The sequence below is a fragment of the Carcharodon carcharias genome, chromosome 5 (assembly GCF_017639515.1).
Source record: "Carcharodon carcharias isolate sCarCar2 chromosome 5, sCarCar2.pri, whole genome shotgun sequence".
NCBI classification, from domain to species: Eukaryota; Metazoa; Chordata; class Chondrichthyes; order Lamniformes; family Lamnidae; genus Carcharodon; species Carcharodon carcharias.
In genome coordinates, this window is record NC_054471.1 from 2,135,808 (window position 1) to 2,163,670 (window position 27,863).

The window sequence follows — 27,863 nt, forward strand, 5'->3', positions numbered from 1 at the left end:
CTCTCAATACCTGGTCAGTACCCGGTAAATACTCTATATACCCGGTCAGTACCCGGTAAATACTCTAAATACCCGGTCAGTACCCAGTAAATACTCTAAATACCCGGTAAATACACTAAATACCCGGTAAATACTCTCAATACCCGGTCAGTACCCGGTAAATACTCTAAATACCCGGTCAGTACCCGGTAAATACTCTAAATACCCGGTAAATACTCTAAATACCCGGTAAATACTCTCAATACCTGGTCAGTACCCGGTAAATACTCTATATACCCGGTCAGTACCCGGTAAATACTCCAAATACCCGGTCAGTACCCGGTAAATACTCTAAATACCGGTCAGTACCCGGTAAATACTCTAAATACCCGGTAAATACTCTTAATACCCGGTCAGTGCCCGGTAAATACTCTAAATACCCGGTCAGTACTCGGTAAATACTCTAAATACCCGGTAAATACTCTAAATACCCGGTCAGTACCCGGTAAATACTCTAAATACCCGGTAAATACTCTATATACCCGGTCAGTACCTGGTAAATACTCTAAATACCCGGTCAGTACCCAGTAAATACTCTAAATACCCAGTCAGTACCCGGTAAATACTCTAAATACCCGGTCAGTACCAGGTAAGTACTCTAAATACCCGGTCAGTACCTGGTAAATACTCTAAATACCCGGTCAGTACCCGGTAAATACTCTAAATACCCGGTAAATACTCTCAATACCCGGTCAGTACCCGGTATATACTCTAAATACCCGGTCAGTACCCGGTAAATACTCTAAATACCCGGTCAGTACCTGGTAAATACTCTTAATACCCGGTCAGTACCCGGTAAATACTCTAAATACCCGGTCAGTCCCTGGTATATACTCTAAATACCCGGTCAGTACCTGGTAAATACTCTAAATACCTGGTAAATACTCCAAATACCCGGTCAGTACCTGGTAGATACTCTAAATACCCGGTAAATACTCTAAATACCCGGTCAGTACCCGGTAAATACTCTAGGTACCCGGTCAGTACCCGGTAAATACTCTATATACCCGGTCAGTACCCGGTACATACTCTAAATACCCGGTAAATACTCTAAATACCCGCTAAATACTCTAAATACCCGGTCAGTACCCGGTAAATACTCTAAATACCCGGTCAGTACCCGGTAAATACTCTAAATACCCGGTAAATACTCTAAATACCCGGTAAATACTCTAAATACCTGGTAAATACTCTAAATACGCGGTCAGTACCCGGTAAATACTCTAAATACCCGGTCAGTACCCGGTAAATACTCTAAATACCCGGTCAGTACCCGGTAAATACTCTAAATACCCGGTCAGTACCCGGTAAATACTCTAAATACCCGGTCAGTACCCGGTAAATACTCTAAATACCCGGTAAGTACTCTAAATACCCGGTCAGTACCCGGTAAATACTCTAAATACCCAGTCAGTACCTGGTAAATACTCTAAATACCCGCTAAATGCTCTAAATACCCGGTCAGTACCCGGTAAATACTCTAAATACCCGGTAAATACTCTAAATACCCGGTAAATACTCTTAATACCCGGTCAGTACCCGGTAAATACTCTAAATACCCGGTAAATACTCTTAATACCCGGTCAGTACCCGGTAAATACTCTAAATACCCGGTCAGTACCCGGTAAATACTCTAAATACCCGGTAAATACTCTTAATACCCGGTCAGTACCCGGTAAATACTCTAAATACCCGGTCAGTACCCGGTAAATACTCTAAATACCCGGTCAGTACCCGGTAAATACTCTAAATACCCGGTCAGTACCCGGTAAGTACTCTAAATACCCGGTCAGTACCCGGTAAATACTCTAAATACCCGGTCAGTACCCGGTAAGTACTCTAAATACCCGGTCAGTACTCTAAATACCCGGTCAGTACCCGGTAAGTACTCTAAATTCCCGGTCAGTACCCGGTAAATACTCTAAATACCCGGTCAGTACCCGGTAAATACTCTAAATACCCGGTAAATACTCTAAATACCCGGTCAGTACCCGGTAAGTACTCTAAATTCCCGGTCAGTACCCGGTAAATACGCTAAGTACCCGGTCAGTACCCGGTAAATACTCTAAATACCCGGTCAGTACCCGGTAAGTACTCTAAATACCCGGTCAGTACTCTAAATACCCGGTCAGTACCCGGTAAGTACTCTAAATTCCCGGTCAGTACCCGGTAAATACTCTAAGTACCCGGTCAGTACCCGGGAAATACTCTAAATTCCCGGTCAGTACCCGGGAAATACTCTAAATACCCGGTCAGTACCCGCTAAATACTCTAAATGCCCGGAACTGGGTCAGAGAGAGAGCGAGACTGTGACAGTAAATACCCGGTAACAGGGACCGAGACACTCGGGGGGGGGGGGGGTTGGGGGTGACAGGGAGGGGGGAAGGGGGCTGGGGGGGAGGGGGTGTGGGCTGGGGGTGAGGGAGGGGGGAGAGGGAGGGGGTGGGGGCTGGGGGAGAGGGAGGGGGCTGGGGGAGAGGGAGGGGAGGGGAGGGGGCTGAGGGAGGGGGAGAGGGGAGTGGAGGGGGCTGAGGGAGGGGGAGAGGGGAGTGGAGGGGGCTGAGGGAGGGGGAGAGGGGAGAGGGGAGGGGGAGAGGGGAGGGGGCTGGGGGGAGAGGGAGGGGGCTCGGGGGAGGGGGAGGGCGCTTGGGGGAAAGGAGGGGGCTGGGGGAGAGGGGGGGGAGGGGGGCTGGGGGAGAGGAAGGGGGAGTGGGAGGGGGGCTGGGGGAGAGGGATGGGGAGGGGCCTGGGGGAGTGGGAGGGGGAGTGGGAGAGGGAGAGGAGGGGGCTGGGGCAGAGGGAGAGGAGGGGGCTGGGGGAGGGGGAGGGGTATTGACCCTCTGAATTATTTACCCCGGGCGGTGTATTGACTCTGAATTATTTACCCCGGGTGGTGTATTGACTCTGAATTATTTACCCCGGGTGGTGTATTGACTCTGAATTATTTACCCCGGGTGGTGTATTGACTCTGAATTATTTACCCCGGGTGGTGTATTGACTCTGAATTATTTACCCCGGGTGGTGTATTGACTCTGAATTATTTACCCCGGGTGGTGTATTGACTCTGAATTATTTACCCCGGGTGGTGTATTGACTCTGAATTATTTACCCCGGGTGGTGTATTGACCCTCTGAATTATTTACCCCGGGTGGTGTATTGACTCTGAATTATTTACCCCGGGTGGTGTATTGACTCTGAATTATTTACCCCGGGTGGTGTATTGACTCTGAATTATTTACCCCGGGCGGTGTATTGACTCTGAATTATTTACCCCGGGCGGTGTATTGACTCTGAATTATTTACCCCGGGCGGTGTATTGACTCTGAATTATTTACCCCGGGCGGTGTATTGACTCTGAATTATTTACCCCGGGTGGTGTATTGACTCTGAATTATTTACCCCGGGTGGTGTATTGACTCTGAATTATTTACCCCGGGCGGTGTATTGACTCTGAATTATTTACCCCGGGCGGTGTATTGACTCTGAATTATTTACCCCGGGCGGTGTATTGACTCTGAATTATTTACCCCGGGCGGTGTATTGACTCTGAATTATTTACCCCGGGTGGTGTATTGACTCTGAATTATTTACCCCGGGTGGTGTATTGACTCTGAATTATTTACCCCGGGCGGTGTATTGACTCTGAATTATTTACCCCGGGCGGTGTATTGACTCTGAATTATTTACCCCGGGTGGTGTATTGACTCTGAATTATTTACCCCGGGCGGTGTATTGACTCTGAATTATTTACCCCGGGCGGTGTATTGACTCTGAATTATTTACCCCGGGTGGTGTATTGACTCTGAATTATTTACCCCGGGTGGTGTATTGACTCTGAATTATTTACCCCTTACGGTGTATTGACTCTGAATTATTTACCCCGGGCGGTGTATTGACCCTGTGAATTATTTACCCCGGGTGGTGTATTGACTCTGAATTATTTACCCCGGGTGGTGTATTGACACTGAATTATTTACCCCTCATGGTGTATTGACTCTGAATTATTTACCCCAGGCGGTGTATTGACTCTGAATTATTTACCCTGGGCGGTGTATTGACCCTGTGAATTATTTACCCCAGGTGGTGTATTGAACCTGTCAATTATTTAGCCCGGGCGGTGTATTGACTCTGAATTGTTTACCCCGGGCGGTGTATTGACCCTGTGAATTATTTACCCTGGGCGGTGTATTGACCCTGTGATTTATTTACCCCGGGCGGTGTATTGACCCTGTGAATTATTTACCCCGGTCGGTGTATTGACCCTGTGAATTATTTACCCCGGTCGGTGTATTGACCCTGTGAATTATTTACCCCGGGCGGTGTATTGACCCTGTGAATTATTTACCCCGGTCGGTGTATTGACCCTGTGAATTATTTACCCCGGGCGGTGTATTGACCCTGTGAATTATTTACCCCGGTCGGTGTATTGACCCTGTGAATTATTTACCCCGGGCGGTGTATTGACTCTGTGAATAATTTTTTCCCCGGGCGGTGTATTGCATTTGAATTATTTACACCGGGTGGTGTATTGACTCTGAATTATTTACTCCAGGCGGTGTATTGAACCTGTCAATTATTTAGCCCGGGCGGTGTATTGAATCTGAATTATTTAAACCGGGCGGTGTATTGAGTCTGAATTATTTACCCCAGGCGGTGTATTGACTCTGTGAATTATTTTTTCCCCGGGCGGTGTATTGAATCTGAATTATTTACACTGGGCGGTGTATTGAATCTGAATTATTTACACCGGGCGGTGTATTGATTCTGTGAATTAATTACCCCGGGCGGTGTATTGACTCTGTGAATTATTTACCCCGGGCGGTGTATTGACTCTGTGAAATGTTTACCCCGGGCGGTATATTGACCCTGTGAATTATTTACCCCGGGCGGTGTATTGACTCTTAATTATTTACCCCTTGTGGTGTATTGGCCCTGTGAATTATTTACCCCGGGTGTTGTATTGACTCTGAATTATTTACCCTGGGCGTTGTATTGACTCTGAATTATTTTCCCCGGGCGGTGTATTGACACTGAATTATTTACCCTGGACCGTGTATTGACTCTGAATTATTTACAGCGGGCAGTGTATTGACCCTGTGAATTATTTACCCCGGGTGGTGTATTGACCCTGTGAATTATTTACCCCGGGCGGTGTATTGACCCTGTGAATTATTTACCCTGGGCTGTGTATTGACTCTGAATTATTTAACCCGGACGGTGTGTTGACTCTGTGAATTATTTAACCCGGGCGGTGTATTGACCCTGTGAATTATTTACCCCGGTCGGTGTATTGACCCTGTGAATTATTTACCCCGGTCGGTGTATTGACCCTGTGAATTATTTACCCTGGGCGGTGTATTGACTGTGAATTATTTACCCTGGGCGGTGTATTGACTCTGTGACTTATTTACCCCGGGCGGTGTATTGTCTCTGAACTATTTACCCCGGGCGGTATATTGATTCTGAATTATTTACCCCTGGCGGTATATTGACTCAGAATTATTTACACCGGGCAGTGTATTGACCCTGTGAATTATTTACTCCGGGTGGTTACTGACCCTGTGAATTATTTACACCGGGCGGTGTATTGACTCTGAATTGTTTACCCCAGGCGGTGTATTGACCCTGTGAATTATTTACCCCGGGTGATGTATTGACCCTGTGAATTATTTACTCCGGGTGGTGTATTGACCCTGTGAATTATTTAACCCGGGCGGTGTATTGACTCTGAATTTTTTACCTCGGGCGGTGTATTGACCCTGTCAATTATTTACCCCGGGCGGTGTATTGACCCTCTGAATTATTTACCCTGGGCGGTGTATTAACCCTCCGAATTACTTACCCCGGGCGGTGTACTGACCCTGTGAATTATTTACCCTGGGCTGTGTATTGACTCTGAATTATTTACCCTGGGCGGTGTATTAACCCTCCGAATTACTTACCCCGGGCGGTGTATTGACCCTGTGAATTATTTACCCCGAGTGGTGTATTGACCATGTGAATTATTTACACTTTGCGGTGTATTGACTCTGAATTATTTATCCCGGGTGGTGTATTGACCCTGTGTATTATTTACCCCTCACGGTGTATTGACCCCGGGCGGTGTATTGACCCTGTGAATTATTTACCCCAGGCGGTGTATTGACCCTGTGAATTATTTACCCCGGGCGGTGTATTGACCCTGTGAATTATTTACCCCGGGCGGTGTATTGACTCTGTGAATAATTTTTTCCCCGGGCGGTGTATTGCATTTGAATTAATCACACCGGGGGTATTGACTCTGAATTATTTACCCCGGGCGGTGTATTGACTCTGAATTATTTACCCTGGGCGGTGTATTGACTCTGAATTATTTACCCCGGGCGGTGTATTGATCCTGTGAATTATTTACCCCGGGTGGTGTATTGACCCTGTGAATTATTTACACCGGGCGGTGTATTGACTCTGAATTATTTACCCCGGGCGGTGTATTGACCCTATGAATTATTTACCCCTTACGGTGTATTGACCCTGTGAATTATTTACCCCGGGCGGTGTATTGACTCTGAGTTATTTACCCCGGGCGGTATATTGACGCTGAATTATTTACACCGGGCAGTGTATTTACCCTGTGAATTATTTACTCCGGGTAGTGTACTGACCCTGTGAATTATTTTCCCTGGGCGGTGTATTGACCCTGTGAATTATTTACACCGGGCGGTGTATTGACTCTGAATTGTTTACCCCAGGCGGTGTATTGACCCTGTGAATTATTTACCCCGGGTGATGTATTGACCCTGTGAATTATTTACTCCGGGTGGTGTATTGACCCTGTGAATTATTTAACCCGGGCGGTGTATTGACTCTGAATTTTTTACCTCGGGCGGTGTATTGACCCTGTCAATTATTTACCCCGGGTGGTGTATTGACCACGTGAATTATTTACACTGGGCGGTGTATTTACTCTGAATTATTTACCCCGGGCGGTGTATTGACCCTGTGAATTATTTACCCCTCACGGTGTATTGTCCCAGTGAATTATTTTCCCACTGGCGGTGTATTGACCCTGTGAATTATTTACCCCGGGCGGTGTATTGACCCTGTGAATTATTTACCCCGCGCGGTGTATTGACCCTGTGAATTATTTACCCTGGGCGGTGTATTGACCCTGTGAATTATTTACCCCGGGCGGTGTATTGACCCTGTGAATTATTTACCCCGGGCGGTGTATTGACTCTGTGAATAATTTTTTCCCCGGGCGGTGTATTGCATTTGAATTATTTACACCGGGCGGTGTATTGACTCTGAATTATTTACCCCAGGCGGTGTATTGACCCTGTGAATTATTTACCCCAGGCAGTGTATTGACTCTGTGAATTATTTACCCAGGGCGGTCTATTGACTCTGTGAATTATTTACCCTGGGCAGTGTATTAACTCTGTGAGTTGTTTACCCCGGGCAATGTATTGACCCTGTGAATTATTTACCCCAGGCTGTGTATTGACTCTGAATTATTTACCCCTTGTGGTGTATTGGCCCTGTGAATTATTTACCCCGGGTGGTGTATTGACTCTGAATTATTTACCCCGGGCGTTGTATTGACTCTGAATTATTTTCCCCGGGAGTTGTATTGACACTGAATTATTTACCCCTCATGGTGTATTGACTCTGAATTATTTACCCTGGGCAGTGTATTGATTCTGAATTATTTACCCCGGGTGGTGTATTGACCCTGTGAATTATTTACTCCGGGTAGTGTATTGACCCTGTGAATTATTTACCCCGGGTGGTGTATTGACCCTGTGAATTATTTATACCGGGCGGTGTATTGACTCTGAATTGTTTACCCCGGGCGGTGTATTGACCCTGTGAATTATTTACCCCGGGCGGTGTATTGACCCTGTGATTTATTTACCCCGGGCGGTGTATTGACCCTGTGAATTATTTACCCCGGGCGGTGTGTTGACCCTGTGAATTATTTACCCCGGGCGGTGTATTGACTCTGTGAATAATTTTTTCCCCGGGCGGTGTATTGCATTTGAATTATTTACACCGGGTGGTGTATTGACTCTGAATTATTTACCCCAGGCGGTGTATTGAACCTGTCAATTATTTAGCCCGGGCGTTGTATTGAATCTGAATTATTTAAACCGGACGGTGTATTGAGTCTGAATTATTTACCCCAGGCGTTGTATTGACTCTGTGAATAATTTTTTCCCCGGGCAGTGTATTGAATCTGAATTATTTACACTGGGCGGTGTATTGACTCTGAATTATTTATCCCAGGTGGTGTATTGACCCTGTCAATTATTTACCCCGGGCGGTGTATTGTATCTGAATTATTTACACCGGGCGGTGTATTGATTCTGTGAATTATTTGCCCCGGGCGGTGTATTGACTCTGTGAATTATTTACCCCGGGCGGTGTATTGACTCTGTGAAATGTTTACCCTGGGCGGTGTATTGACCCTGTGAATTATTTACCCCGGGCAGTGTATTGACTCTTAATTATTTACCCCTTGTGGTGTATTGGCCCTGTGAATTATTTACCCTGGATGTTGTATTGACTCTGAATTATTTACCCTGGGCGTTGTATTGACTCTGAATTATTTTCCCCGGGCGGTGTATTGACACTGAATTATTTACCCTGGACCGTTTATTGACTCTGAATTATTTACAGCGGGCAGTGTATTGACCCTGTGAATTATTTACCCCGGGTGGTGTATTGACCCTGTGAATTATTTACCCTGGGCTGTTTATTGACTCTGAATTATTTAACCCGGACGGTGTGTTGACTCTGTGAATTATTTAACCCGGGCGGTGTATTGACCCTGTGAATTATTTACCCCGGTCGGTGTATTGACCCTGTGAATTATTTACCCCGGTCGGTGTATTGACCCTGTGAATTATTTACCCTGGGCGGTGTATTGACTGTGAATTATTTACCCCGGGCGGTGTATTGACTTTGTGACTTATTTACCCCAGGCGGTGTATTGTCTCTGAACTATTTACCCCGAGCGGTATATTGACTCTGAATTATTTACCCCTGGCGGTATATTGACTCAGAATTATTTACACCGGGCAGTGTACTGACCCTGTGAATTATTTACTCCGGGTGGTTATTGACCCTGTGAATTATTTACCCCGGGCGGTGTATTGACTCTGAATTTTTTACCCCGGGCGGTGTATTGACCGTGTCAATTATTTACCCCGGGTGGTGTATTGACCACGTGAATTATTTACACTGGGCGGTGTATTGACTTTGAACTATTTACCCCGGGCGGTATATTGACTCTGAATTATTTACACCGAGCAGTGTATTGACCCTCTGAATTATTTACTCCGGGTAGTGTATTGACCCTGTGAATTATTTACCCCGGGTGGTGTATTGACCCTGTGAATTATTTATACCGGGCGGTGTATTGATTCTGAATTGTTTACCCCGGGCGGTGTATTGACCTTGTGAATTATTTACCCCGGGCGGTGTATTGACCCTGTGAATTATTTACCCCGGGCGGTGTATTGACCCTCTGAATTATTTACCCTGGGCGGTGTATTAACCCTCCGAATTACTTACCCCGGGCGGTGTACTGACCCTGTGAATTATTTACCCTGGGCTGTGTATTGACTCTGAATTATTTACCCTGGGCGGTGTATTAACCCTCCGAATTACTTACCCCGGGCGGTGTATTGACCCTGTGAATTATTTACCCCAAGTGGTGTATTGACCATGTGAATTATTTACACTTTGCGGTGTATTGACTCTGAATTATTTATCCCGGGTGGTGTATTGACCCTGTGTATTATTTACCCCTCACGGTGTATTGACCCCGGGCGGTGTATTGACCCTGTGAATTATTTACCCCAGGCGGTGTATTGACCCTGTGAATTATTTGCCCCGGGCGGTGTATTGACCCTGTGAATTATTTACCCCGGGCGGTGTATTGACCCTGTGAATTATTTACCCCGGGCGGTGTATTGACCCTGTGAATTATTTACCCCGGGCGGTGTATTGACCCTGTGAATTATTTACCCCAGGCGGTGTATTGACCCTGTGAATTATTTACCCCGGGCGGTGTGTTGACCCTGTGAATTATTTACCCCGGGCGGTGTATTGAGTCTGAATTATTTACCCCAGGCGGTGTATTGACTCTGTGAATAATTTTTTCTCCGGGCGGTGTATTGAATCTGAATTATTTACACCGGGCGGTGTATTGACTCTGAATTATTTATCCCAGGTGGTGTATTGACCCTGTCAATTATTTACCCCGGGCGGTGTATTGAATCTGAATTATTTACACCGGGCGGTGTATTGATTCTGTGAATTATTTACCCAGTGCGGTGTATTGACTCTGTGAATTATTTACCCCGGGCGGTGTATTGACTCTGTGAAATGTTTACCCCAGGCGGTGTATTGACCCTGTGAATTATTTACGCCGGGCTGTGTATTGACTCTTAATTATTTACCCCTTGTGGTATATTGGCCCTGTGAATTATTTACCCCGGGTGTTGTATTGACTCTGAATTATTTACCCTGGGCGTTGTATTGACTCTGAATTATTTTCCCCGGGCGGTGTATTGACACTGAATTATTTACCCTGGACCGTGTATTGACTCTGAATTATTTACAGCGGGCAGTGTATTGACCCTGTGAATTATTTACCCCGGGTGGTGTATTGACCCTGTGAATTATTTACCCCGGGCGGTGTATTGACCCTGTGAATTATTTACACCGGGCGGTGCATTGACTCTGAATTGTTTTCCCCGGGTGGTTTATTGACCCTGTGAATTATTTACTCCGGGCGGTGTGTTGACCCTGTGAATTATTTACCCCGGGCGGTGTATTGACCCTCTGAATTATTTACCCTGGGCGGTGTGTTGACCCTGCAAATTATTTACCCTGCTCTGTGTATTGACTCTGAATTATTACCCCGGACGGTTTGTTGACTCTGTGAATTATTTAACCTGGGCGGTGTATTGACCCTGTGAATTATTTACCCCGGTCGGTGTATTGACCCTGTGAATTATTTACCCCGGTCGGTGTATTGACCCTGTGAATTATTGACCCTGGGCGGTGTATTGACTGTGAATTATTTACCCCGGGCGGTGTATTGACTCTGTGACTTATTTACCCCGGGCGGTGTATTGTCTCTGAACTATTTTCCCCCGGCGGTATATTGACTCTGAATTATTTACCCCTGGCGGTATATTGACTCAGAATTATTTACACCGGGCAGTGTATTGACCCTGTGAATTATTTACTCCGGGTGGTTATTGACCCTGTGAATTATTTACCCCTCACGGTGTATTGTCCCAGTGAATTATTTTCCCACTGGCGGTGTATTGACCCTGTGAATTATTTACCCCGGGCAGTGTATTGACCCTGTGAATTATTTACCCCGGGCGGTGTGTTGACCCTGTGAATTATTTACCCCGGGCGGTCTATTGACTCTGTGAATAATTTTTTCCCCGGGCGGTGTATTGCATTTGAATTTTTTACACTGGGCGGTGTATTGACTCTGAATTATTTACCCCAGGCGGTGTATTGAACCTGTCAATTATTTAGCCCGGGCGGTGTATTGAATCTGAATTATTTACACCGGGCAGTGTATTGAGTCTGAATTATTTACCCCAGGCGGTGTATTGACTTTGTGAATAATTTTTCCCCGGGCGGTGTATTGAATCTGAATTATTTACACCGGGCGGTGTATTGACTCTGAATTATTTATCCCAGGTGGTGTATTGACCCTGTCAATTATTTACCCCGGGCGGTGTATTGAATCTGAATTATTTACACCGGGCGGTGTATTGACTCTGTGAAATGTTTACCCCGGGCGGTGTATTGACCCTGTGAATTATTTACCCCGGGCGGTGTATTGACTCTTAATTATTTGCTCCTTGTGGTGTATTGGCCCTGTGAATTATTTACCCCGGGTGTTGTATTGACTCTGAATTATTTACCCTGGGCGTTGTATTGACTCTGAATTATTTTCCCCGGGCGGTGTATTGACACTGAATTATTTACCCTGGACCGTGTATTGTCTCTGAATTATTTACAGCGGGCAGTGTATTGACCCTGTGAATTATTTACCCCGGGTGGTGTATTGACCCTGTGAATTATTTACCCCGGGCGGTGTATTGACCCTGTGAATTATTTACACCGGGCGGTGTATTGACTCTGCATTGTTTTCCCCGGGCGGTTTATTGACCCTGTGAATTATTTACCCCGGGCGGTGTATTGACCCTGTGAATTATTTACTCCGGGCGGTGTGTTGACCCTGTGAATTATTTACCCCGGGCGGTGTATTGACCCTCTGAATTATTTACCCTGGGCGGTGTGTTGACCCTCCGAATTATTTACCCTGGGAGGTGTATTGACCCTGTAAATTATTTACCCTGGGCTGTGTATTGACTCTGAATTATTACCCCGGACGGTGTGTTGACTCTGTGAATTATTTAACCCGGGCGGTGTATTGACCCTGTGAATGATTTACCCCGGTGGTGTATTGACCCTGTGAATTATTTACCCTGGGCGGCGTATTGACTGTGAATTATTTACCCTGGGCGGTGTATTGACTCTGTGACTTATTTACCCCGGGCGGTGTATTGTCTCTGAACTATTTACCCCGGGCGGTACATTGACTCTGAATTATTTACCCCTGGCGGTATATTGACTCAGAATTATTTACATCGGGCAGTGTATTGACCCTGTGAATTATTTACTCTGGGTGGTTATTGACCCTGTGAATTATTTACACCGGGCGGTGTATGGACTCTGAATTATTTACCCCGGGCGGTGTATTGACCCTGTGAATTATTTTCCCCGGGTGGTGTATTGACCCTGTGAATTATTTACACTGGGCGGTGTTTTGACCTGAATTATTTACCCCGGGCGGTTTATTGACCCTGTGAATTATTTACCCCTCACGGTGTATTGTCGCTGTGAATTATTTACCCCAGGCGGTGTATTGACCCTGTGAATTATTTACCTCGGGCAGTGTATTGACTCTTTGAATTGTTTTCCCTGAGCGGTGTATTGACCCTCTGAATTATTTACCCCGGGCGGTGTATTGACCCTGTGAATTATTTACCCTGGGTGGTGTATTGACCCTGTGAATTATTTACCCCAGGCGGTGTATTGACCCTGTGAATTATTTACCCCTCACTGTGTATTGTCCCTGTGAATTATTTACCCCAGGCAGTGTATTGACCCTGTGAATTATTTTCCCCGGGCAGTGAATTGACTCTGTGAATTATTTACCCCGGGCGGTGTATTGACTCTTTGAATCGTTTTCCCCGGGTGGTGTATTGAATCTGAATTATTTACACCGAGCGGTGTATTGACTCTGAATTATTTACCCCGGGCGGTGTATTGACCTTGTCAATTATTTACCCCGGGCGGTGTATTGAATCTGAATTATTTACACCGGGCGGTGTATTGACTCTGAATTATTTACCCCAGGCGGTGTATTGACCCTGTGAATTATTTATCCCAGGCATTGTATTGACCCTGTGAATTATTTACCCCGGGCCGTGTATTGACTCTGAATTATTTACCCCTTGTGGTGTATTGGCCCTGTGAATTATTTACCCCGGGTGGTGTATTGACTCTGAATTATTTACCCCGGGCGTAGTATTGACTCTGAATTATTTTCCCCGGGCGGTGTATTGATGCTGTGAATTATTTACCCCTCATGGTGTATTGACCCTGTGAATTATTTACCCCAGGTAGTGTATTGACCCTGTGAATTATTTACCCCGGGCCGTGTATTGACTCTGTGAATAATTTTTTCCCCGGGCGGTGTATTGAATCTGAATTATATACACTGGGCGGTGTATTGAATCTGAATTATTTACCCCCAGTCAGTGTATTGACCCTGTGAATTATTTACCCCAGGCAGTGTATTGACCCTGTGAATTATTTACCCCGGGCCGTGTATTGACTCTGAATAATTTTTTCCCCGGGCGGTGTATTGAATCTGAATTATATACACTGGGCGGTGTATTGAATCTGAATTATTTACCCCCAGTCAGTGTATTGACCCTGTGAATTATTTACCCCAGGCAGTGTATTGACCCTGTGAATTATTTACCCCGGGCGGTGTATTGAATCTGAATTATTTACACCGCCGGTGTATTGACTCTGAATTATTTACCCCCGGTGGTTTATTGACCCTGTGAATTATTTACCCCAGGAAGTGTATTGATTCTGTGAATTATTTACCCCGGGCGATGTATTGACGCTGTGAATTATTTACCCCAGGCAGTGTATTGATTCTGTGAATTATTTACCCTGGGCGGTGTATTGACTCTGTGAATTGTTTACCCCGGGCGGTGTTTTGACTCTGCGAATTGTTTATCCCGGGTGGTGTGTTGACCCTGTGAATTATTTACCCCGGGCGGTGTATTGACTCTGAATTATTTACCCCTTGTGGTGTATTGGCCCTGTCAATTATTTACCCCGGGCGGTGTATTGACTCTGAATTATTTACCCCGGCGTTGTATTGACTCTGAATTATTTTCCCCGGGCGTTGTATTGACACTGAATTATTTACCCCGGGCGGTGTATTGACTCTGAATTATTTACCCCGGGCGGTGTATTGACTCTGAATTATTTACCCCGGGCGGTGTATTGACTCTGAATTATTTACCCCGGACGGTGTATTGACCCTGTGAATTATTTACCCCGGGCGGTATATTGACCCTGTGAAATATTTTCCCCGGGTGGTGTATTGACCCTGTGAATTATTTAACCCGGGCGATGTATTGACCCTGTGAATTATTTACACCGGGCAGTGTATTGACTCTGAATTGTTTACCCCGCGCGGTGTATTGACCCTGTGAATTATTTACCCCGGGCGGTGTATTGACCCTGTGAATTATTTACCCCGGGCGGTGTATTGACCCTGTGAATTTTTTACACCGGGCGGTGTATTGACTCTGAATTGTTTACCCCGGGCGGTGTATTGACCCTGTGAATTATTTACTTCGGGCGGTGTATTGACCCTGTGAATTATTTACCCTGGGCGGTGTATTGACCCTGTGAATTATTTACTCCGGGCGGTGTATTGACACTGTGAATTATTTACCCCGGGCGGTGTATTGACCCTGTGAATTATTTACCCCGGGCGGTGTATTGACTCTGAATTATTTACCCCGGGCGGTATATTGACTCTGAATTATTTACCCCTGGCTGTATATTGACTCTGAATTATTTACACCGGGCAGTGTATTGACCCTGTGAATTATTTACCCCGGGCGGTGTATTGACCCTGTGAATTATTTACTCCTGGCTGTGTATTGACTCTGTCAATTATTTACCCCGAACGGTGTGTTGACCCTCTGAATTATTTACCCCGGGCGGTGTGTTGACTCTGTCAATTATTTACCCCGGGTGGTGTGTTGATTCTGTGAATTATTTACCCTGGGCGGTGTATTGACTCTGTGAATTATTTACCCTGGGCGGCGTATTGACTCTGAATTATTTACCCCGTGCGGTGTATTGACTCTGTGAATTATTTACCCTGGGCGGCGTATTGACTCTGAATTATTTACCCCGTGCGGTGTGTTGACTCTGTGAATTATTTACACCGGGCGGTGTATTGACTCTGAGCTATTTACACCGGGCGGTGTGTTGACTCTGTGAATTATTTACACCGGGCGGTGGGTTGACCCTGTGAATTATTTACTCCTTACGGTTTATTGACCCTGTGAATTATTTACCCCGGGCGGTGTATTGACCCTGTGAATTATTTACACCAGGCGGTGGGTTGACCCTGTGAATTATTTACCCCGGGCGGCGTGCTGACTCTGTCAATTATTTACCCCGGGCCGTGTGTTGACTCTGTGAATTATTTACCCTGGGCGGCGTATTGACACTGAATTATTTACCCTGGGCGGCGTATTGACTCTGAATTATTTACCCCGGGAGTTGTTTTGACTCTGTCTATTATTTCCCCCAGGCAGTGTGTTGATTCTGTCAATTATTTACCCCGGGCGGCCTGTTGACTCTGTGAATTATTTACCCTGGGCGGCGTATTGGCACTGAATTATTTACCCTGGGCGGCGTATTGACTCTGAATTATTTACCCCGGGTGGTGTTTTGACTCTGTCAATTATTTACCCCAGGCGGTGTATTGACCCTGTGAATTATCTGCCCCGGGCGGTGTATTGACTCTGAATTATTTATCCCGGGCGGTTTGTTGACTCTGAATTATTTACCCCGGGCGGTGTATTGACCTTGTGCATTATTTACCCCGGGCGGTGTATTGACCCTGTGGATTATTTACACCGGGCAGTGTATTGACTCTGAATTATTTACCCCTGGTGGTGTATTGACCCTGTGAATTATTTACCCCTTAAGGTGTATTGATGCTGTGAATTATTTACCCCGGTGGTGTATTGACTCTGTCAATTATTTACCCCGGGCGGTGTATTGACTCTGAATTATTTGCCCCGGGCGGTGTATTGACTCTGAATTATTTACCCCGGGCGGTGTATTGACTCTGTGAATTATTTACTCTGGGAGGTGTATTGACCCTGTGAATTATTTACACCGGGCGGTGTATTGACTCTGAATTGTTTACCCCGGGCGGTGTATTGACCCTGTGAATTATTTACCCTGGGCGGTTTATTGACCCTGTGACTTATTTACCCCGGGCGGTGTATTGACCCTGTGAATTATTTACTCTGGGCGGTGTATTGCCCCTGTGAATTATTTACCCTGGGCGGTGTATTGTCTCTGAACTATTTACCCCGGGCGGTATATTGACTCTGAATTATTTACCCCTGGCGGTATATTGACTCAGAATTATTTACACCGGGCAGTGTATTGACCCTGTGAATTATTTACTCCGGGTGGTTATTGACCCTGTGAATTATTTACCCCTCACGGTGTATTGTCCCAGTGAATTATTTTCCCACTGGCGGTGTATTGACCCTGTGAATTATTTACCCCGGGCAGTGTATTGACCCTGTGAATTATTTACCCCGGGCGGTGTGTTGACCCTGTGAATTATTTACCCCGGGCGGTCTATTGACTCTGTGAATAATTTTTTCCCCGGGCGGTGTATTGCATTTGGATTTTTTACACCGGGCGGTGTATTGACTCTGAATTATTTACCCCAGGCGGTGTATTGAACCTGTCAATTATTTAGCCCGGGCGGTGTATTGAATCTGAATTATTTACACCGGGCAGTGTATTGAGTCTGAATTATTTACCCCAGGCGGTGTATTGACTTTGTGAATAATTTTTTCCCCGGGCGGTGTATTGAATCTGAATTATTTACACCGGGCGGTGTATTGACTCTGAATTATTTATCCCAGGTGGTGTATTGACCCTGTCAATTATTTACCCCGGGCGGTGTATTGAATCTGAATTATTTACACCGGGCGGTGTATTGATTCTGTGAATTATTTACCCAGTGCGGTGTATTGACTATGTGAATTATTTACCCCGGGCGGTGTATTGACTCTGTGAAATGTTTACCCCGGGCGGTGTATTGACCCTGTGAATTATTTACCCCGGGCGGTGTATTGACTCTTAATTATTTGCTCCTTGTGGTGTATTGGCCCTGTGAATTATTTACCCCGGGTGTTGTATTGACTCTGAATTATTTACCCTGGGCGTTGTATTGACTCTGAATTATTTTCCCCGGGCGGTGTATTGACACTGAATTATTTACCCTGGACCGTGTATTGACTCTGAATTATTTACAGCGGGCAGTGTATTGACCCTGTGAATTATTTACCCCGGGTGGTGTATTGACCCTGTGAATTATTTACCCCGGGTGGTGTATTGACCCTGTGAATTATTTACCCCGGGCGGTGTATTGACCCTGTGAATTATTTACACCGGGCGGTGTATTGACTCTGCATTGTTTTCCCCGGGCGGTTTATTGACCCTGTGAATTATTTACCCCGGGCGGTGTGTTGACCCTGTGAATTATTTACCCCGGGCGGTGTATTGACCCTCTGAATTATTTACCCTGGGCGGTGTGTTGACCCTGCAAATTATTTACCCTGCTCTGTGTATTGACTCTGAATTATTACCCCGGACGGTTTGTTGACTCTGTGAATTATTTAACCTGGGCGGTGTATTGACCCTGTGAATTATTTACCCCGGTCGGTGTATTGACCCTGTGAATTATTTACCCCGGTCGGTGTATTGACCCTGTGAATTATTGACCCTGGGCGGTGTATTGACTGTGAATTATTTACCCCGGGCGGTGTATTGACTCTGTGACTTATTTACCCCGGGCGGTGTATTGTCTCTGAACTATTTTCCCCCGGCGGTATATTGACTCTGAATTATTTACCCCTGGCGGTATATTGACTCAGAATTATTTACACCGGGCAGTGTATTGACCCTGTGAATTATTTACTCCGGGTGGTTATTGACCCTGTGAATTATTTACCCCTCACGGTGTATTGTCCCAGTGAATTATTTTCCCACTGGCGGTGTATTGACCCTGTGAATTATTTACCCCGGGCAGTGTATTGACCCTGTGAATTATTTACCCCGGGCGGTGTGTTGACCCTGTGAATTATTTACCCCGGGCGGTCTATTGACTCTGTGAATAATTTTTTCCCCGGGCGGTGTATTGCATTTGAATTTTTTACACCGGGCGGTGTATTGACTCTGAATTATTTACCCCAGGCGGTGTATTGAACCTGTCAATTATTTAGCCCGGGCGGTGTATTGAATCTGAATTATTTACACCGGGCAGTGTATTGAGTCTGAATTATTTACCCCAGGCGGTGTATTGACTTTGTGAATAATTTTTTCCCCGGGCGGTGTATTGAATCTGAATTATTTACACCGGGCGGTGTATTGACTCTGAATTATTTATCCCAGGTGGTGTATTGACCCTGTCAATTATTTACCCCGGGCGGTGTATTGAATCTGAATTATTTACACCGGGCGGTGTATTGACTCTGTGAAATGTTTACCCCGGGCGGTGTATTGACCCTGTGAATTATTTACCCCGGGCGGTGTATTGACTCTTAATTATTTGCTCCTTGTGGTGTATTGGCCCTGTGAATTATTTACCCCGGGTGTTGTATTGACTCTGAATTATTTACCCTGGGCGTTGTATTGACTCTGAATTATTTTCCCCGGGCGGTGTATTGACACTGAATTATTTACCCTGGACCGTGTATTGTCTCTGAATTATTTACAGCGGGCAGTGTATTGACCCTGTGAATTATTTACCCCGGGTGGTGTATTGACCCTGTGAATTATTTACCCCGGGCGGTGTATTGACCCTGTGAATTATTTACACCGGGCGGTGTATTGACTCTGCATTGTTTTCCCCGGGCGGTTTATTGACCCTGTGAATTATTTACCCCGGGCGGTGTATTGACCCTGTGAATTATTTACTCCGGGCGGTGTGTTGACCCTGTGAATTATTTACCCCGGGCGGTGTATTGACCCTCTGAATTATTTACCCTGGGCGGTGTGTTGACCCTCCGAATTATTTACCCTGGGAGGTGTATTGACCCTGTAAATTATTTACCCTGGGCTGTGTATTGACTCTGAATTATTACCCCGGACGGTGTGTTGACTCTGTGAATTATTTAACCCGGGCGGTGTATTGACCCTGTGAATGATTTACCCCGGTGGTGTATTGACCCTGTGAATTATTTACCCTGGGCGGCGTATTGACTGTGAATTATTTACCCTGGGCGGTGTATTGACTCTGTGACTTATTTACCCCGGGCGGTGTATTGTCTCTGAACTATTTACCCCGGGCGGTACATTGACTCTGAATTATTTACCCCTGGCGGTATATTGACTCAGAATTATTTACATCGGGCAGTGTATTGACCCTGTGAATTATTTACTCTGGGTGGTTATTGACCCTGTGAATTATTTACACCGGGCGGTGTATGGACTCTGAATTATTTACCCCGGGCGGTGTATTGACCCTGTGAATTATTTTCCCCGGGTGGTGTATTGACCCTGTGAATTATTTACACTGGGCGGTGTTTTGACCTGAATTATTTACCCCGGGCGGTTTATTGACCCTGTGAATTATTTACCCCTCACGGTGTATTGTCGCTGTGAATTATTTACCCCAGGCGGTGTATTGACCCTGTGAATTATTTACCTCGGGCAGTGTATTGACTCTTTGAATTGTTTTCCCTGAGCGGTGTATTGACCCTCTGAATTATTTACCCCGGGCGGTGTATTGACCCTGTGAATTATTTACCCTGGGTGGTGTATTGACCCTGTGAATTATTTACCCCAGGCGGTGTATTGACCCTGTGAATTATTTACCCCTCACTGTGTATTGTCCCTGTGAATTATTTACCCCAGGCAGTGTATTGACCCTGTGAATTATTTTCCCCGGGCAGTGAATTGACTCTGTGAATTATTTACCCCGGGCGGTGTATTGACTCTTTGAATCGTTTTCCCCGGGTGGTGTATTGAATCTGAATTATTTACACCGAGCGGTGTATTGACTCTGAATTATTTACCCCGGGCGGTGTATTGACCTTGTCAATTATTTACCCCGGGCGGTGTATTGAATCTGAATTATTTACACCGGGCGGTGTATTGACTCTGAATTATTTACCCCAGGCGGTGTATTGACCCTGTGAATTATTTATCCCAGGCATTGTATTGACCCTGTGAATTATTTACCCCGGGCCGTGTATTGACTCTGAATTATTTACCCCTTGTGGTGTATTGGCCCTGTGAATTATTTACCCCGGGTGGTGTATTGACTCTGAATTATTTACCCCGGGCGTAGTATTGACTCTGAATTATTTTCCCCGGGCGGTGTATTGACGCTGTGAATTATTTACCCCTCATGGTGTATTGACCCTGTGAATTATTTACCCCAGGTAGTGTATTGACCCTGTGAATTATTTACCCCGGGCCGTGTATTGACTCTGTGAATAATTTTTTCCCCGGGCGGTGTATTGAATCTGAATTATATACACTGGGCGGTGTATTGAATCTGAATTATTTACCCCCAGTCAGTGTATTGACCCTGTGAATTATTTACCCCAGGCAGTGTATTGACCCTGTGAATTATTTACCCCGGGCCGTGTATTGACTCTGAATAATTTTTTCCCCGGGCGGTGTATTGAATCTGAATTATATACACTGGGCGGTGTATTGAATCTGAATTATTTACCCCCAGTCAGTGTATTGACCCTGTGAATTATTTACCCCAGGCAGTGTATTGACCCTGTGAATTATTTACCCCGGGCGGTGTATTGAATCTGAATTATTTACACCGCCGGTGTATTGACTCTGAATTATTTACCCCCGGTGGTTTATTGACCCTGTGAATTATTTACCCCAGGAAGTGTATTGATTCTGTGAATTATTTACCCCGGGCGATGTATTGACGCTGTGAATTATTTACCCCAGGCAGTGTATTGATTCTGTGAATTATTTACCCTGGGCGGTGTATTGACTCTGTGAATTGTTTACCCCGGGCGGTGTTTTGACTCTGTGAATTGTTTACCCCGGGTGGTGTGTTGACCCTGTGAATTATTTACCCCGGGCGGTGTATTGACTCTGAATTATTTACCCCTTGTGGTGTATTGGCCCTGTCAATTATTTACCCCGGGCGGTGTATTGACTCTGAATTATTTACCCCGGCGTTGTATTGACTCTGAATTATTTTCCCCGGGCGTTGTATTGACACTGAATTATTAACCCCGGGCGGTGTATTGACTCTGAATTATTTACCCCGGGCGGTGTATTGACTCTGAATTATTTACCCCGGACGGTGTATTGACCCTGTGAATTATTTACCCCGGGCGGTATATTGACCCTGTGAAATATTTTCCCCGGGTGGTGTATTGACCCTGTGAATTATTTAACCCGGGCGATGTATTGACCCTGTGAATTATTTACACCGGGCAGTGTATTGACTCTGAATTGTTTACCCCGCGCGGTGTATTGACCCTGTGAATTATTTACCCCGGGCGGTGTATTGACCCTGTGAATTATTTACCCCGGGCGGTGTATTGACCCTGTGAATTTTTTACACCGGGCGGTGTATTGACTCTGAATTGTTTACCCCGGGCGGTGTATTGACCCTGTGAATTATTTACTTCGGGCGGTGTATTGACCCTGTGAATTATTTACCCTGGGCGGTGTATTGACCCTGTGAATTATTTACTCCGGGCGGTGTATTGACACTGTGAATTATTTACCCCGGGCGGTGTATTGACCCTGTGAATTATTTACCCCGGGCGGTGTATTGACTCTGAATTATTTACCCCTGGCTGTATATTGACTCTGAATTATTTACACCGGGCAGTGTATTGACCCTGTGAATTATTTACCCCGGGCGGTGTATTGACCCTGTGAATTATTTACTCCTGGCTGTGTATTGACTCTGTCAATTATTTACCCCGAGCGGTGTGTTGACCCTCTGAATTATTTACCCCGGGCGGTGTGTTGACTCTGTCAATTATTTACCCCGGGTGGTGTGTTGATTCTGTGAATTATTTACCCTGGGCGGTGTATTGACTCTGTGAATTATTTACCCTGGGCGGCGTATTGACTCTGAATTATTTACCCCGTGCGGTGTATTGACTCTGTGAATTATTTACCCTGGGCGGCGTATTGACTCTGAATTATTTACCCCGTGCGGTGTGTTGACTCTGTGAATTATTTACACCGGGCGGTGTATTGACTCTGAGCTATTTACACCGGGCGGTGTGTTGACTCTGTGAATTATTTACACCGGGCGGTGGGTTGACCCTGTGAATTATTTACTCCTTACGGTTTATTGACCCTGTGAATTATTTACCCCGGGCGGTGTATTGACCCTGTGAATTATTTACACCGGGCGGTGGGTTGACCCTGTGAATTATTTACCCCGGGCGGCGTGCTGACTCTGTCAATTATTTACCCCGGGCCGTGTGTTGACTCTGTGAATTATTTACCCTGGGCGGCGTATTGACACTGAATTATTTACCCTGGGCGGCGTATTGACTCTGAATTATTTACCCCGGGAGTTGTTTTGACTCTGTCTATTATTTCCCCCAGGCAGTGTGTTGATTCTGTCAATTATTTACCCCGGGCGGCCTGTTGACTCTGTGAATTATTTACCCTGGGCGGCGTATTGGCACTGAATTATTTACCCTGGGCGGCGTATTGACTCTGAATTATTTACCCCGGGTGGTGTTTTGACTCTGTCAATTATTTACCCCAGGCGGTGTATTGACCCTGTGAATTATCTGCCCCGGGCGGTGTATTGACTCTGAATTATTTATCCCGGGCGGTTTGTTGACTCTGAATTATTTACCCCGGGCGGTGTATTGACCCTGTGGATTATTTACACCGGGCAGTGTATTGACTCTGAATTATTTACCCTGGTGGTGTATTGACCCTGTGAATTATTTACCCCTTAAGGTGTATTGATGCTGTGAATTATTTACCCCGGTGGTGTATTGACTCTGAATTATTTGCCCCGGGCGGTGTATTGACTCTGAATTATTTACCCCGGGCGGTGTATTGACTCTGTGAATTATTTACTCTGGGCGGTGTATTGACCCTGTGAATTATTTACACCGGGCGGTGTATTGACTCTGAATTGTTTACCCCGGGCGGTGTATTGACCCTGTGAATTATTTACCCTGGGCGGTTTATTGACCCTGTGACTTATTTACCCCGGGCGGTGTATTGACCCTGTGAATTATTTACTCCGGGTGGTGTATTGCCCCTGTGAATTATTTACCCTGGGCGGTGTATTGACTGTGAATTATTTACCCCGGCCTGTGTATTGACTGTGAATTATTTACCCCGGCCGGTGTATTGACTCTGTGAATTATTTTCCCCGGGCGGTGTATTGACTCTGAATTATTTGCACCGGGCAGTGTATTGACCCTGTGAATTATTTACTCCGGGTGGTGTATTGACCCTGTGAATTATTTACCCCGGCCTGTGTATTGACTCTGTGAATTATTTACCCCGGGCGGTATATTGACTCTGAATTATTTACACCGGGCAGTGTATTGACCCTGTGAATTATTTACCACCGGGTGGTGTATTGACCCTGTGAATTATTTACCCCGGGCGGTGTATTGACCCTCTGAATTATTTACCTTGGGCGGTGCATTGACCCTCCGAATTATTTACTCCGGGCGGTGTATTGACCCTGTGAATTATTTACCCTGGGCTGTGTATTGACTCTGAATTATTTACCCCGGACGGTGTGTTGACACTGTGAATTATTTACCCCGGGCGGTGTATTGACCCTGTGAATTATTTACCCCGGGCGGTGTATTGACTCTGTGAATAATTTTTTCCCCGGGCGGTGCATTGAATCTGAATTATTTACACCAGGCGGTGTATTGACTCTGAATTATTTACCCCAGGCGATGTATTGACCCTGTCAGTTATTTACCCTGGGCGGTGTATTGAATCTGAATTATTTACCCCAGGCGCTGTATTGACCCTGTGAATTATTTACCCCGGGCGGTGTATTGACCCTGTGAATTATTTACCCCGGGCGGTGTATTGATCCTGTGAATTATTTACCCCGGGCGGTGTATTGACCCTGTGAATTATTTACCGTGGGCGGTGTTTTGACTCTGTGATTATTTTTCTCCCCGGGCGGTGTATTGAATCTGAGTTATTTACACCGGGCGGTGTATTGACCTTGTCAATTATTTACCCCGGGCGGTGTATTGAATCTGAATTATTTACACCGGGCAGTGCATTGACCCTGTGAATTTTTTACCCCGGGTTCTGTACTGACTCTGAATTATTTACCCCGGGCTGTGTATTGACTCTGAATTATTTACCCTGGCGGTGTATTGACTCTGAATTATTTACCCCGGGTGTTGTATTGACCCTGTGAATCATTTACCCCGGGCGGTGTATTGACTCTGAATTATTTACCCCGGGCGGTGTTTTGTCCCTGTGAATTATTTACCCCTTACGGTGTATTGACCCTGTGAATTATTTGCCCCGGCCGGTGTATTGACTCTGAATTATTTATCCCTGGCGGTGTATTGACTCTGAATTATTTGCCCCGGGCGGTGTATTGACTCTGAATTATTTACACAGGTGGTGTATTGACTCTGTGAATTATTTACCCCGGGCGGTGTATTGACCCCGTGAATTATTTACACCGGGCGGTGTATTGACTCTGAATTGTTTACCCCGGGCGGTGCATTGACCCTGTGAATTATTTACACCGGGCGGTGTATTGACCCTGTGAATTATTTACTCCGGGCGGTGTATTGACCCTGTGAATTATTTACCCCGGGCGGTGTATTGACCCTGTGAATTATTTACCCTGGGCGTTGTCTTGACTCTGAATTATTTCCCCCGGGCGGTGTTTTGACTCTGTGAATTATTTACCCGGTTCGATGTATTGACCCTGTGAATTATTTACCCCGGGCGGTGTTTTGACCCTGTGAATTATTTACCCTGTGCGGTGTACTGTCTGTGAATTATTTACCCCGGCTGGTGTATTGACTGTGAATTATTTACCCCGGCCGGTGTATTGACTCTTTGAATTATTTTCCCCGGGCGGTGTATTGACTTTGAATTATTTACCCTGGGCGGTATATTGACTCTGAATTATTTACCCCAGGCGGTATATTGACTCTGAATTATTTACACCGGGCAGTGTATTGACCCTGTGAATTATTTACTCCGGGTGGTGTATTGACCCTGTGAATTATTTACCCCGGGTGGTGTATTGACCATGTGATTTTTTTACACTGGGCGGTGTATTGACTCTGAATTATTTACCCCGGGCGGTGTATTGACCCTGTGAATTATTTACCCCTCACGATGTGTTGTCCCTGTGAATTATTTACCCCTGGCGGTGTATTGACCCTATGAATTATTTACCCCGGGCAGTGTATTGACCCTGTTAATTATTTACCCCGGGCAGTGTGTTGACCCTGTGAATTATTTACCCCTTGTGGTGTATTGGCCCTGTGAATTATTTACCCTGGGTGGTGTACTGACTCTGAATTATTTACCCTGGGCGGTGTATTGACCCTGTTAATTATTTACCTTTTATGGTGTATTGACCATGTGAATTATTTACCCCGGGCGGTGTATTGACTCTGAATTATTTCCCCCGGGCGGTGTATTGACTCTGAATTATTTACCGTGGGCGGTGTATTGACTCTGAATTATTTACCCCGGGCGGTGTACTGACTCTGAATTATTTACCCCGGGCTGTATATTGACTCTGAATTATTTACACTGGACAGTGTATTGACCCTGTGAATTATTTACTCCGGGTGGTGTATTGTCCCTGTGAATTATTTACACCGGGCGGTGTATTGACTCTGAATTATTTATACTGGGCGGTTTATTGACCCTGTGAATTATTTACCCCGAGCGGTGTATTGACCCTGTGAATTATATACACCGGGCGGTGTATTGACTCTGCAAATTATTTACCCCGGGCGGTTTATTGACTCTGTGAATTATTTACCCCGGGCGTTATATTGACCCTGTGAATTATTTACCCCGGGCGGTGTATTGCCATTGTGAATATTTTACCCCGGGCGGTGTATTGACCCTGTCAATTATTTACCCCGGGCGGTGTATTGACCCTGTGAATTATTTACCCCGGGTGGTGTATTGACCCTGTGAGTTATTTACCCCGGGCGGTGTATTGACCCTGTGAATTATTTACCCCGGGCGGTGTATTGACTCTGTGAGTTATTTACCCCGGGCGGTGTATTGACCCTGTGAATTATTTACCCCGGGCGGTGTATTGACTCTGAATTATTTACCCCTTTGGTGTACTGGCCCTGTAAATTATTTACCCCTTACTGTGTATTGTCTCTGAATTATTTATCCCGGGCGTTGTATTGACTCTGAATTATTTTCCCCGGGCGGTGTATTGACACTGAGTTATTTAACCCGGGCGGTTTATTGACTCTGAATTATTTTCCCCGGGCGGTGTATTTACTCTGAATTATTTACCCCGGGCGGTGTCTTGACCCTGTGAATTATTTACCCCGGGTGGTGTATTGACCCAGTGAATTATTTACATTGGGCCGTGTATTGACTCCGAATTATTTACCCCGGGCTGTGAATTGACCCTGTGAATTATTTACCCCTTACGGTTTATTGACCCTATGAATTATTTACCCCGGGTGGTGTATTGACTCTTTGCATTGTTTTCCCCGGGCGGTGTATTGACCCTGTGAATTATTTACTCCGGGCGGTGTATTGACCTGTGAATTATTTACCCTGGGCGGTGTATTGACCCTGTGAATTATTTACCCCGGGCGGTGAATTGACTCTGTGAATAATTTTTTCCCCGGGCGGTGTATTGAATCTTAATTATTTACACCGGGTGGTGTATTGACTCTGAATTATTTTCCCTGGGGAGTGTATTGACACTGGATTATTTACCCCGGGCAGTGTATTGACTCTGAATTATTTACCCTGAGCGGTGTATTGACTCTGAATTATTTACCCCGGGTGGTGTATTGACCTTGTGAATTATTTACCCCGGGTGTTGTATTGACCCTGTGAATTACTTACACCGGGCGGTGTATTGACTCTGAATTATTTCCCCCGGGCGGTGTATTGACACTGTGAATTATTTAACCCTTACGGTGTATTGACCCTGTGAATTATTTACCCCGGGCGGTGTATTGACCCTGAATTATTTACCCCGGGTGGTATATTGACTCTGAATTATTTACACCGGGCAGTGTATTGACCCTGTGAATTATTTACTCCGGGTGGTGTATTGACCCTGTGAATTATTTACCCCGGGCGGTGTATTGACCTTGTGAATCATTTAACCCGTGCGGTGTATTGACCCTCTGAATTATTTACCCTGGGCGGTGTATTGTCCCTCCGAATTATTTACCCTGGGTAGT

The 27,863-nt window shown here is 45.7% G+C and overlaps 1 protein-coding gene across 2 annotated transcripts in view; it reads left to right on the top strand.

The window, feature by feature from the left end:
- btbd9 (BTB (POZ) domain containing 9) overlaps positions 1–27,863 on the top strand; it is a 537,933-nt gene that overhangs the window by 10,801 nt on the left and 499,269 nt on the right. The window lies entirely within an intron of this gene.